The sequence below is a fragment of the Zootoca vivipara genome, chromosome 9, assembly GCF_963506605.1.
Source record: "Zootoca vivipara chromosome 9, rZooViv1.1, whole genome shotgun sequence".
Classification (NCBI taxonomy): domain Eukaryota; kingdom Metazoa; phylum Chordata; class Lepidosauria; order Squamata; family Lacertidae; genus Zootoca; species Zootoca vivipara.
The window spans coordinates 62648140-62663055 of record NC_083284.1 but is presented as its reverse complement, the minus strand read 5'-3'; positions in this window follow the sequence as shown (position 1 = coordinate 62663055).

Genomic DNA, 14916 nt, shown 5'->3' with positions numbered 1-14916 from the left:
CGTCACCACCATCTCAGACCCCCCCATAGTGCTAGGAATGAGCTGGCTAGCATGCCACGACCCATCCATAAGCTGGCACCAGAGATGCATTACGTTTGGATCGGACTTTTGTCTGGAACATTGCATGCAGCGCCAGCCAGGGGAGGGGCCACCGATAGCCACGGTGGCCACCATGCACGTTAAGGGGGGAGAGGCAATTCCCAAACAGTACTGGGACCTGCAGGAGGTCTTTAGCGAAGCGGAATCCGACCACCTGCCACCCCACAGGTCTTTTGATTGTCAGATAAACCTGATACCCGGGGCAACGCTACCCCCAGCCAAGCTGTACTCCATGTCAGACCGGGAACTGGAGGATCTGAGGGAGTTCATCGACAAGAACCTCAAGCGGGGGTTCATCAGAGAAAGCAAGGCAGCAGGGGGCAGCCCGGTATTCTGGGTGGACAAGAAAGACACGCAACAGCGCCGTCTTGTGGTGGATTTTAGACGCCTGAACTCCATGACAGAACCAGTGGCTTTCCCAATGCCCAGAGTGGACGATCTGTTGACAGCAGCGCGCAGGGGCAAGATCTTCACAAAGCTCGACCTGAGGGGGGCGTACAACTTGATCAGGATCCGGGAAGGCGATGAGTGGAAGACCACGATGTTCACGCCACTGGGCTCTTTTGAATATCTGGTGATGCCCTTTGGTTTGCAAGGGGGGTCAGCATGCTTCCAGGCCTTCATGCACCACGTCCTGGGGTCCCTCCTCTTCAAGAACTGCCTGGTCTTCCTGGATGACATCCTTATTTACTCCAATGACCCAGTGCAGCATGTGAAGGATGTCAGGGAGGTGTTGCAGCGCCTGAAGGAGCACCACCTGTATGTGAAGCTGGAGAAGTGCAAGTTTCACACCAAGGAGGTGGACTTCCTGGGCTACAAGCTGTCAGACAAGGGGCTAGCGATGGACAAGGACAAGGTGCAGACCATCCTGGACTGGCACAGCCCAAGGACGCGCAAAGATGCCCAACGCCTACTAGGCTTTGCCAACTTCTACAGGAAATTCATCAAGAACTTCTCTCGTGTTACGGCTCCCATCACTGACTGCCTGAGAGGCAAGCAGAAGTTCAGGTGGACACCGGAGGCGCAAGCAGCGTTCGAAAGCCTAAAAAAGGTGTTCGCCTCCGACCAGAACCTGTTCCATGTGGTACAGCACGCGCCACTGCGCATCGAAACAGACGCTTCAGACCGCGCGGTGGGGGCCATTTTACTGCAACTGGATGCCAACAGAGAGTGGAGACCCTGTGCCTTTTTCTCCAGAAAACTGACCCAGCCAGAACGCAACTACACGGTGTTTGATAAGGAGCTTCTCGCGATCCATTCTGCGTTCCGGCACTGGAGACACTTCCTGGTGGGAGCCAAGCACCCCATCCAGGTGTGCACGGACCACAAGAACCTGGAGTTCTGGAGAACAGCCAGGGTGCTCAACCAGCGGCAGATACGGTGGGCAGAGTTCTTCTCACACTTCAACTTCTCCATCCACTACATACCGGGGGAGCAGAACGTCAGGGCGGATGCCCTCTCCCGTAAGCCAGAGTACATGGAGGAGGAGTTACCACCGGCGCCCCGACACGTGTTTCCCCCGTCGGCATGGTCCTGTGGAGCAGCAGTGGTGAGCGAGGCAGAACTCACAGCACTGACGGCAGCAGATGAGTTTGCCACCCGCATCTTCCAAGACCTGCGAGGGGGGAGGGAGCAGGCACGAGACTTTGAGGAAAGGAGGGGGTTGCTTTTTTACAGGGGAGCCCTGTACCTACCCACCACACAACTCAGAGGTAAGGTCCTCAAGCAGATGCACGACAACCCAACGGCAGGGCACTTTGGAAGGGACAAGACCACCCACTTAGTCATGAGACACTTCTGGTGGCCAGGGGTGCGGGAGGATGTCAGAGACTATGTAAGGGGCTGTGACACCTGCCAGCGAGCAAAGGTAGTCAGGGCAGCACCAGCAGGGTTGCTGGAGCCATTAGCCACACCGCACAGGCCGTGGGAAGTAGTGTCCATGGACTTCATCACAGACCTGCCTTCTTCCAGGGGCAAGACAGCAGTGTTGGTGGTGGTGGACCTCATGTCCAAAATGTGCCACTTTATACCATGTGCCAGGGCGGTCTCTGCAGAAGAGGCGGCCAAACTGTTCGTTGACCACGTATTCAGACTGCATGGGTTACCCTTAAGGGTTATTTCGGACCGAGGCCGCCAATTTGTTTCCAGGTTCTGGCGGCGGCTCATGAACCTCCTGCAGGTGGAGGTCAGCTTGTCGACGGCTCGGCACCCGCAGACCAATGGACAGGCGGAGAGGGTCAACGCCATTCTGCAGCAGTACCTGAGATGCTACGTCAGCCAGAGGCAAACGGACTGGGTGGATCGCCTGCCACTGGCAGAATTTGCCTACAACAATGCGGTGCACGTCTCAACAGGGGTGTTGCCCTTTAAGGCCAACTACGGGCGCGACCTCAGATCTTTCCCAGAGAGGGAGGGGGAGGAGGAGGAGGGCCCGCAGGCAGAGGACTGGGCAGAGGAACTGGAGACGGTGCACCAACAACTCCGGGAGCACTTGGAGAGGGCCAAGGAAGCGTACAAGAAGGGGGCAGATCGTCACAGGCGACCGGGGGAGGTCATCAGGGTAGGGGACAGGGTTTAGTTGTCCTCTGAAGGCCTTCCCACCAGGGGGCGATGCAAGAAGTTGGCGCCCAGGAGGCTGGGCCCCTTCACGGTCACGCAACAGGTCAATCCGGTAGCCTTCAGGCTAGCACTGCCTGAGGACATGAGAGTGCACCCAGTGTTTCATAGATCCCTGCTGTCGCCGTACAGAGAAAGCACCAGGTTCAGGGACAGTGATCAGCCTCCAGAGGGAGGGGGGGGAGGGGAGACGCCCGACGACTCAATGAGGCAACTGAGATTTTAGACTCAAGGAGAGGGGTGAGAGGGCTGGAGTACCTCATAGCATGGGAGGACACTCCGCCGTCCCACAATGAGTGGATACCTGCCACGGAAGTACCTGAGGAATTTTTAGTGGAAGAGTTCCACGCCCTTTTCCCCCACAGGCCCAAGCCCTGGCACATGGAAAGGGAGGGAGAGGGGGAGGGGCGGGAGGAAGGGATCGCAGGAAGCAGCTCTCCATGGAGATGGGAAGCGGAATTTGAGGATACGGAAGAAGAGGTGTGGGTTTCACCGAGGTCGACTACGTCAGAGGCAGGAGAAGACTGGCAGAACATTTTTACTCCCACCAGCTCTGATGCCACAGACTTTTTGGGATTCCCGTCTTCTCAGGGGGAGGGGGAAAGATCGCCGGATTGGGGGGAAATTTTTACACCCACAGGCTCTGACACCACGGACTTCTTGGGGTTTCACTCATCTCCAGCAAGCGGAGAGCCCCTAGGGAGGGGGGGAGAGGAGCCTGGGAGGGGGGTGGATGTGAGGGACAAGGGATACAGGGAAGTCCCTCCCATCTTAAGTTCCAGCCCATCCCCAAGCGCTGGAGAGAGCAAGGAGAGCTCTGCCTCCAGCGGAGAGTCAGGAAGTAGTGTCCGAGGCTCAGGCAAGGTTGCGGAGCCCCTGCCCCAGGTGGGACAGGAAGATGGGAGCAGGGGGGGAAGGCCAATTCCCCCAACTCCGGAATTGCGACGCAAACGTAGGGGGAAGAGGTTGGGTCTTCCAAAGCTTCTATGCTGGAGGAAAACGCGCCAATCGCCATTCGGAGGTTCTGACACCTCACCTTAAGGATGTATATTAACCGCTCTGAACACTGTAAATAATCAGCACTTAATAAAAGCCTAAAAAGACCATGCTGGAGTCGTTACTCTAGAGTAGCCACATCAGGCTCTCTGACAGCAAGCATCAAATAAATCAACTCAAAATAAAACAAACAAACACAATACAGATATCAGGCAGATTCACATAGGAGGGAGGGATTCGTCCCACATCAGGCCAAAGCCAGGCCATTGAATTTGAACCCAGAGACAAATTGGTAGTCAATGCAGCTAGAACAAAAAAAGATTATTTAATGAAACAAGCTCCCACAATCTAAAATCTGGTTGTGTTTGGAATAATTCTGTAAACAGATACATCGCTTCCTCATACCAAGATGAGGAAAAAACATTAAACACAGGGGGGAAATGTAGTAAAGTAAAATGAACCATTACAAGGTAGATGGAAGTCCACAACAATTAAAGCATGTAAAGAGATTCAATCCATAAGGAAAGGTATAATACACAAGAAAAGCCATTATAGGACTGAACCGTATTAAATAGTATCCAACAAAATATACATGTTGAATTTTGGTTTTGGTTTTGTCACTGTCTTTGTTTTGTCTTTGTTTTGTTTCCTTTTTCCTTTTCTTTTTATATATGCTGAGAAGTAAGGTTTTTAAGTCTGACATTATTTGATTTATATAGAAGGCATCAAAATATGTACAGTGGTACCTCGACTTACGAAGGCGATCCGTTCCGTGGCACTCTTCGTAAGTCGAAACCTTCGGAAGTTGAGGCATTCGTAAGTCGAGGTACCACTGTATTTGTTATCTATGTATGTATTTATTTGTGTGTGTGTGTGTGTATACACATACATACACACACACACACACACACACACACCGTATATACTCGAGCATAAGCCGACCCAAATATAAGCCGAGGCACCTAATTTTACCTTTAAAAAAAAACTGGGAAAACTTATTGACTCGAGTATAAGCCGAGGGTGGGAAATGCAGCAGCTACTGGTAAATTTCAAAAATAAAAATAAATACCGTACCATCCTATGCCTTTCCCAGCTGTCGGCGGCAGGGTGGGGGGAGAAGCGGTGAGGAATGATCCCTTCCTCGCCGCTTCTCCCTCCCTGCTGCCTCGTACAGAGCAGGTATAGGATGGGGGTTCTGAGAGTCACAGCACAGCACTTCTCCGAACCCCCGGCCCTGTGCCTTTCTCTGCCGCCGCCCACCTCACTCAAATATGAGTTGAGGGTGGCTTTTTCAGCACATTTTTGGTAGGCTTATACTCGAATATATATGGTACTGTATATTCCTGCGTATAAGACTACTTTTTAACCCAGGAAAATCTTCTCAAAAGTCGGGGGTCGTCTTATACGCCGGGTCGTATTTCTTATACGGCGAGTATATCCCAAACTCTATATTTTAACTGGAAAGGTTGGGGGTCATCTTATACGCCCAGTCGTCTTATACATCGGAATATACGCTATATATGATGCCCTGCCCTTCAAATACATCAGAGCATTTCACAATAATAGGTAGAATTCAACGTAGAGCTGTTATGATCTATCCATCAGTGCAAACATTTCTGTTGGCCAAGCAGAATGATCTCTCATCTGCTCCCCACTCATACTGTTCTGGGGTTATTCTGCTCCTCCCATTTAACTACCTCTTATATAAACAGATGTTTACATTCGACATTGGACAGGATCCATTTTCATCCAGCTCAAAATTAAGAGTCAAAATATCCCTGTATGTCTCTATTTTCATTGGAGAAATGTTGGAGGGTATGCTGTACTTGGGGAGAAAATGCTTTGCAAGGTAGTGCTGGAGAAAACCTTGACCACTGCAGAGTGGAGTCCCACGAATGACCAAACCAAGATCAATAGAACATGTCCAGATGTTCTTGAACAGCAACTTCCATTAGCCCTAACCAGTGGCGCCTATGGCCAGAGATGATGGGACCTGTAGTCCGAGAACATCTGGCAGGTGCCATCTTGGCTTAGCTCAGCCCACATAATATTGTAGCAACACAGGAAGTTGCCTTCTGCTGCCTCATACCATTGGTCCATCTAGCCCAGGATGTCCCAAAATTGGGTCTCCAGCTGTTTTTGGACTACAACTCCCATCCTAGGGTTGCCATATTTCAAGAAGAAGTTTTTGAGATATATGTAATGAAATTTGCCAAAGTGCACACTGCCGGCATGGGTTACCATACGCCCGGATTTCCCAGGACATTTCAGCGATTTCCATCCGGACACCGTTTCTGACAACCGAATCCCGGCTATTGTCAGGGAAATTCCGGACATATAGCAAGCCTAATCATTCCCAGCTAGCAGGACCAGTAGTCAGGGTTGATGGGAATTGTAGTCCAGAAACAGCTGGAGACCCAAGTATTGGAAACCCTGGTATAATTCATTATTGTTAGCTGGCTTTCAGACAAGATTCTCTTCTACAGTACTGTAGTTCAACCTGGATGTGTCAGAGTTAGAACTTTGGCTCTTCTATATGCAGAGCAGATACTCCACTACTGAGCTTTCCCCCTTTCACCAACCCCTGCAGTTCCCTTCATATTCACACTTGGTTTTCTGTCAAGGCTGGGATCTTTTTTTTTTCTCCCCATAGGCCAGTGGAACATTCATGGGACTGGCTGCAGCAAGCTGTTTCTTGGAGAAAGTAAAATAAAAAAATTCCTTCAGTAGCACCTTAAAGACCAACTAAGTTTTTATTTTGGTATGAGCTTTCGTGTGCATGCACACTTCTTCAGATACAGTGAAATAGAAGTCCCCAGGCACTTATGTAGAGAGGGGGTGGGGATGGGGAGGGGAGGGGGGATCACTCAGAAGGGTGGTGGAAGTGGGTGATTGACTGACTGATAGCTGTTGATGACCGAAAACGACTGCAAATGGTTTTGCATGAAAAAGCAAGGGTTGAGATGGCTGAAGATCGCTTATCATGTATAATGAGATAAGAATCCGATATCTCTGTTCAAACCAGGTCCCTCCATGGTTTTGAGCTTGGTGATAAGTTGTAATTCAGCAACTTCTCTTTCCAGTCTATTTCTGAAATTCTTTTGTAGTAAGACAGCTACTTTGAGATCTTGTATAGAATGTCCTGGGAGATTGAAGTGTTCTCCTACTGGTTTTTCTGTCTTCTGGTTCCTGATGTCAGATTTATGTCCATTTATCCTTTGGCGTAGGGTTTGGCCTGTTTGTCCAATATAGAGAGCTGAAGGGCACTGTTGGCATTTGATGGCATACACAATGTTAGAAGATGAGCAATTAAATAGTCCTGAGATGGTATGTTGGATGTTGTTGGGGCCAGTAATGATGTTGTCCGGGTGTATGTGGCAGCAAAGTTGGCATCTGGGTTTATTGCAGGCTCTGGTACCAGTGTCCATGTTAAGTCTGGTGGTTGTATTATTGTGGGTGAGGAGTTGTTTAAGATTGGGTGGCTGTCTGTAGGCAATGAAAGGTCTTCCTCCCAGAGCTTGAGAAAGGGAGCTGTCATTGTCCAGGAGAGGCTGTCGATCTCTGATGATGCGTTGTACTGTTTTAACTTGGGAGCTGTATGTGATGACTAGTGGTGTTCTGTTATTTTCTTTTTTGGGTCTGTCTTGCAGCAGGTTCTCTCTAGGTATCAGTCTGGCTCTGTTGATCTGTTGTTTAACTTCATCAGGTGGATATTTTAGTTCTAAAAAGGTTTGCTGTAGATCTCTTAGGTGAGATTCTCTGTCTGTAGAGTTGGAACAGATACGGTTGTAACGTAGGGCCTGGCTGTATACGATGGATTGTTTGGTATGTTTGGGATGGTAGCTAGAAGCATGTAGATATGTTTGTCGGTCAGTTGGTTTTCTGTATAAGGTGGTGTCCATACGTCCATCCTGTAGTTTTATAGTAGTGTCCAAAAAATGTATTTCTTGCATAGATTGGTTCATTGTTAGGTTGATGGTGGGGTGAAAGTCATTGAATGTCTGGTGGAAGGTTTCCAGGGTCTGTTGTCCATGTGTCCAGATAATAAAAATATCGTCAATGTATCGCAGGTACAAGAGAGGTTTGAGTGGGTAGGAGTTTAGGAAACGTTGTTCTAAATCTGCCATGAAGATGTTGGCATACTGTGGGGCCATGCGGGTGCCCATGGCTGTGCCGCTGATCTGGAGGAACAGGTCATCACCAAATTTGAAGTGGTTGTGGATAAGGACAAAGTGGCAGAGTTTGGTAGCAAAGTCCGCTGTGGTTTTATCTGAAATGGTGTTCCTTATGGCTTGTAAACCATCATTGTGTGGGATGTTGGTATATAAAGATTCCACATCCATAGTGGCTAGTATAGTATTGTTAGGAAGATTGTTCAAAGATTGTATTTTCCTCAGAAAATCTGTGGTGTCACGTACGTAGCTGGGAGCACTGATAGCATATGGTTTCAGAACAGAGTCCATATAGCCGGAAACACCCACTGTAATGGTGCCAATACCTGAGATGATGGGGCGTCCTGGATTTCCTGGTTTGTGTATTTTGGGTAGAAGATAGAAAGTTCCTGGCCGAGGTTCCGCTGGTGTGTTTGTGAGGATCTGTTCTTGGATGTGTAGGGGTAGCTCCTTGACAATCTTGTTCAGTTCTTTTTTGTATGCTTGTGTGGGGTGTGAGTCCAATTTCATGTAAAAGGCAGTACAATTTCATGTAAAAGGCAATCCTTTCTTGGAGAAAGGATTGTCTCTGTCTTCCTGGAGGTGAGGGTTGCACAAAGCTAGGCCTCTGCCATATTAGCTTGCCCTGCCCTGCCTGTCTTCAGCAAACTCCCTTCGGTATTTATAAATGCATGATAAACACACACAGATGATGAATGCTCTCAATCGGCATACCCTGAAGCTACGGCTCACTTAATAAACAGTTGCTTTTGGCATTGGAGAGATTAATCTGCACCTCCCTATAGACAGTGAGACGCTTGCAGGAGGCCCAACCCCTTGCTCTACTTCTCTCATCTTGTGTCGGACTTTTAAAAGGCTGCATTTTAGAGCAAAAGCCCAAAACACATAGTGTCCCCCCCCCCATGCAAGACTGCTGTTTTCATTGGCAGAGATAGGGTGATAACTATGACGAATCTTAATTCATCATTTCAAAAATATACCAACAGCGTGGCTTCTTTCTGCTGAACCAGACTGACGCAGCCTGAGCTTGGGAATTGGTGAGCGTCTTATTAAGCAACAGGATGCTATTTATGTTGCTGGTAATACTTGTGCCCAACCCTGTAATAGTTGTGGAAAGCCATTGTGGAAGATCTGGGGGCGTGGCGGGTGGATTCCAATGAGGCCAAAGGTTCTGTGGTCTATCGTTCTGTAACTTCTAGCCACTGATTAAAATCTGAAAGGAGTTGATCAAAGCTACAGGTGTCAACACCCTCTATCTGGGAGCCTTGCTTTCTAATCACCAGCCTGCAGGACACTCTGAAAGTACTTGTCCTTAATTCATACCTTCACCTAGAAATGCAACACCACAAGTACAAAAGCCTCCACTTGCCTTTAGTGGCTGCTGGTTCTGTCAGCTACTGCAGGCACCAAGACAGGAGAGCCCCCTTTCAGCCATCTCCTTTTTCGGCAGCCCTGTGGAATGGCCTCCCAGTGGATGTCAAACAGATAAACAGCTATGTGGTTTTTAAAATACATCTGAAGGCAGCTCTGTTCAGGGAAGTTTTAGTGTTGTATTGTGCTTTTACTATTTTTTGTTGGAAGCCGCCCAGACTGGCTGGGGAAACCCAGTCAGATGGGCGGCAGATAAATAATAATAATAATAATAATAATAATAATAATAATAATAATAATTGCCTAGATTGTGTTGGTCCACCACTAGCCATTGGGACATGGCCCTGGGCTACTGGACTCCACCCCTTGTCCCACCAGACCAATCACAGGAGTGTCCCCTGATTCCATCTGTGAGATGTTGCAAGTTTCTATGCCTGGTTCCCCCCCCCCCGGCCAGCTCCAAAATTGTTTCCCATCAGATCAAACCCCAAATCTGACTTTCATCCTACCCATGTAAGTAGATGTGATATCTCTTAACTCTCTCTGTGGGTGTGCAAGTGTGTGTAAGCAAATGCCAGCTCATCCCAGATCACCCCACCCCAAGGGAAGAGGTGCTCTGCATAAGCAAGGAGCATGTTTTCAACACTCATGTAATGCCACCAACTCCAAGCTGTTGTTGTAGCTGGCACAGCTCTTGGTACACCTCATCCTAGGCATTATTTGCTGGTCCAGCAAGACTGGGCTACTAGGCAGCTTCATTCCCAGCCTTTCTACCATGCTACAAGGTAGGCCTGCACAATTTTGTGACCTATCAATGCCCAACACAGGCCATGAGACACTGCAGAAAAGTGGCTGGTAGGCACATGTCTGGCAATAAGTTGTAATACAGTCGTACCTTGGCCTGCTCTGTAATACAGGCCTGCTCTGTAATACAGTCGTACCTTGGATCCCGAACGCCTTGTGAATCGAACGTTTTGGCTCCCGAATGCCGCAAAAGTGAGTGTTCCGGTTTGCGAATGTTCTTTGGAACCCAAACATCCGATGGGGCTTCTGTGGCTTCCAATTGGCTGTAGGAGCTTCCTGCAGCCAATCAGAAGCCATGCCTTGGTTTCTGAACATTTTGGAAGTCAAACAGACTTCTGGAACAGATTCCGTTCGACTTCCAAAGTACCATTGTATTGTGCTCGGCTCTCTCACAAAGTCTTCATGCTCTTATCAACTTGCATTCCCCCCCCCCCCCCCATGGTTAAGAAGCTATTGTGTTGGCCAACTATTGGCATTTTTTCACAATGCTTAAGAAGCCAAAGCAGGCTTTGATTTCCTCTTGTATACATTCATTAGTCCTATATGACAACTTGGGAAGGAAAATGCAAGAAAGACTCATAGGCAAAGCTATGCTCTGGAGCAGAATCTGTCCTGAGCGCGTTTGGCACAGTAATAGTTTAAATGCAATTCAGCAGACTGCTGAGATTGAAATATTTCCAAAGGGCAGAAACAAAAGAGAGTGGTTAAGAAAGAGGTAGCAGAGATTTTTAGGAATCTGTGAGGCAGGAAAGCCATTGATAATTGTTGCATTTTATTTCTTTATTAACATGTTTATATACTGCCCTCTCATAAAATATTAAGGCGAAGTGCAGCAATATAAAAACATTTTTTTAAAAAAAAACTACGTTAAAGGCAATGCAAAACAATCTTTAAAACATCTGGCTACTCAAGAAAAGTTTTAAACAACTGTCTAGGCCTGCTGACATAAAAAAAAAAAAACTCTTCATGAGACACCTGGAAGTCAAAAGCAAGGAGGCCTGCCAAATCTCTGCTAGAAGAGTGTTCCACAGCATGGGATCAACAACACTCAAAGCTACTCCACCCTCTGTAACAAGCGGGACAACTAACATCCGGATGATCTCAGGGACTGCTCATAATAATGTTGAGTTGGGCTGGGGTACCTTTCCTTGAGAAACTATCCCTCTGGCATCTTCTTGGACCTGAGTAGGCTCAAGGGCTTTCTGCTTGATACTTCCCTCCCCAATGGATCGGTCCCTGTCCCTGTGGGAATCTTTGGTCCTCCAGTTGTTTCTGTACTCCAGCTTCCATTAGCCTCAGGTGACATGGCCAATGGTGAGACTTGGGGTTCCCATGTCCTGGTCATCACTACTGGACAAAGAACTCCCATCCTGGTTTCTTCCAAAGTCTTTGCATACACTCCAAGTGTCCCTATATTCCAAGGACAGTCCTGGAATTATGCAAAACATCCCAGCTTCTTAATTCATTTCAGAATGCCCCTATTTTCCCCCGCCAGGGCCATCACCACGCTTGGGGAGGAGGAGGAGCTGGCGCTTGTCCTGAGTGACTGCAGCAGCGGATGAGGTGGAAGGACATCTCAGGGTGATTTTTGGGTTGCTGCCTTATCCTCCAATCATAGACAGGTATCAGATTTTTATTTTTATTTATTCAGTTTGAATCTGAATGCTAAACCACAGAGAAACCAAAGACTAGGAATCCATAGACATCATGTGGAAGGTGACATTTACTTGGGGTGGAGGTCCAAGGGAGCACTGCAGAATCTCAACCAGCGTTTGAAATTATTTCAATCAATTAATCAATATACTTTATTCGACCGATAGTCAGAAATGAAATCCTTTCAGTTTACAACAACATGACTTGTATATCACTCAAGAGTCGATGGAAGAACAAGAAGTTCTGGCAAGTCGAGTCCTCATTTGCTCACCATTTCTTGTGACACAGAGGGCAGAATCATGGGTACAAGCTTGTTACTTTTGTTGTTTGACATGGCAACACTTCCTACATTCATGTTCTCACAGTGCTGAGCGCGCATGCTGCTGAATCTAAGAGTCATTCAGCCAAAAAATTAGATCTTGAATATTCATCTCCAGTGAATCTAGGACTCTTGTTTACTAAGGTACTCTACAGGAGAAATTGGGTGGAATTACTCATTGGCTTTTTATTCAAGTATGATATATTCACAGATAAGAGTCGTGGTTGCAGTGTGGAATTGGGAAAGGAAGCTGCTGAGCGTATCATATCCTCCCATGAAATGTTGCCATAATCACCTTTGCTTATCTGCGTCAGGTTTTCTTGTCTCTTACTTATCAAAAGCAATTCCCACCCTTCACACGCTTCTGAGAAAACAACCACCACCTTCCGGAAGTTTCCAGGGTGTAAAATTAAAGTAACTTGAATGAATTACAAGGCAGAACGATGTTTACCAGCAGGAAATTGATTTAATATTAGTACAACTGCAGTGATGACTATCTATCAAAGCATTATCAATCTCAAAGTTTGATTTTCAGCTTGGCAAAGTGGGAAAGGAGCAGGCTCTCTTCCAGTTAATTAACTAAAGTTAATTAAATATGGGAACACTAATGCGAGGGTGGAGAGGGGTAGCTAATGCCACAGAAGACAGAATCGGGATTCAAGAGGACCTTAACAGATTGGAGGACAGAGCCCAAGCTGATAGAATGAAATTCAAAAGGGACAAATGTAAGGTTCTGCACTTAGGCAGGAAGAACCACCCACACCAATATAAGATATGGGACACTTGGCTTGCCAGTAGTACATGTGGAAAGGGTCTAGGGGTCTTAGTAGACCACAAGCTTGACATGACTCAACAGTATGACGATGCAGCAGCAAAAGAAAAAAAGCGAATGCTCTTCTAGGCTGCATCAACAGAAGTATAGTGTCCAGATCAAGGGAAGTAATACCACTGTTCTATTCTACCTGGATCAGACTACACCTGGAATACTGTGTCCAGTTAATGGCACCACATTTTAAGAAAGATATTGACAAGCTGGAATATGTACAGAGAAGGACAACCAAGAAGGACAAGGGTCTGGAAACCAAACCTTATGAGGGGAGCTGGGTATGTTTAGCCTAGAAAAGAGGAGCCTGAGAGGAGATGTGATAGCCATCTTCAAATATCTAAAGGGCTTTCACATGGAGGATGGAGCAAGTTTGTTTGTTTTTTCTCCTGCTCTGGAGGCTAGGACCTGAACCAGTTGTCCTAATTAAAAAAGAGCTGTCTGACGACCAAATCCCCTGATTAAAAATGGAGGAGGATAGAAGTCTAGACTTTCCTAGACTTTCCTCAGCCATTCCCCTCATAAACAATGAAACTAGCTAGCCATTGCTGTTTTGTTATCCACAACAGGATCTATACTTTCATTGATAGAAATTATTATGCTTCAACAAGTCTCCCAAAAAAATATCCAGGATTTTCTTTGTCTGGCCCGCATTGTATTATTTTATTTAATGGATTTTTAACCCATCTTTTGGATGGGTACACTTCCAAGGCGGGTAACAACAAAGAAATACAATACAACATTAAAATTCCACTAATAAATAGCAACAGTGTCAGGATATAAAAATAAAACCACCCAAATGCAGATCATATTTTTTAAAAATTTAAAGTTTTTAAGACGCTAATAGAGAGGGTGCCTACCCTCTGCATAAGATGGAGTTGCATTTAATTAATTTATAAATGCCTTGGCAGCTGTTATTAAAGTCGAGCTACAATAGGGCTTAAGCCTATCAGGACATAGTGAAAATATGTGGTGCAATGACTAAGAACTGGTAGTGTAAGTACAATAAATAAATCAGCTCCAGATAACACCAACTAATAAGGCTTAGTTTTCACAGAGGAGCTAAACCTGTTTCTGGACTATTCAACTTCAAATTACAGGTGGGAGCTGACATAATTGAATAATCTTAGTATTAAAAAAACAAACATCCTCCAGAAAACTAGCATCTTAAGGTGTATGTGGCACACTCAAACTATATCTCCTGATATTCTAGTTTTCTGTGTGGGGGGAAATGTTGTTATGGAGGAGTATTCAGTCTCGTGAGCTTCTGTCAGAACTGACGTGTTACAGCTCAAACACAAGTTGATGCTCAATGCCAGTGAAAAATCAGCCTGAGCAGGGTGTGCCCAGCTCAGCCCAAATGCCCTGCCTACCTAGGTGTGTCAATCCAAACTAATTTCAGGCCCGTGTTTTTCTTACAGCCTTTTCCTCAGGGTGGGGCAGCACCTACACCTGCACAAACATTTTATTACTCACCTGGTCAACTCGTGGAGGATGTCTTCCTCTTCTTGCAGCAGCTGTCTTATATTGACTTATTCCAAGATGTTGTGATACTAAAAAAAACAAAACCCACAACCTTTCCAGCAGTGGATAGTGTGGTGGCACACTGAATTGCTCCTGATAGGTGCATTGCTGGAGCTTCTAGGATGGAGAAGGGCAAGGGCAAGGCACCGGGGAGGTCAGCACAGTGAAAACGCACTAGCAGGAGCATCAGATTGGTTTTGCTGGTGTGTTTACATCATGTCAACTCTCTGCTGCCTTACCAGTAGGCAGCAGTGACTCAGTTGTCAGGGTTTCAGGTATCATGGACGAAGAATGGTGGGAGGAACCAGCTGGGGAACCACCAAGGGAAGAAGGCTCAGAGCCCGGGGAGTGGTGGTGCGACAAAGATGAGTGGTCAGAGGGAGAAGACTGGGGAAAGGAGGGAAGTCGGAAGCTGAGGAGGTACCAGGAGTTAGTGAGCCGGGAGAGTCTGTGGCAGAGGGAAGTCCAGAATCAGAGACAGAAGCTGAGGGAGGGGATGAAGGAGGCCAAGAGACAGATGAATCCAGCTGGTGAAGAGT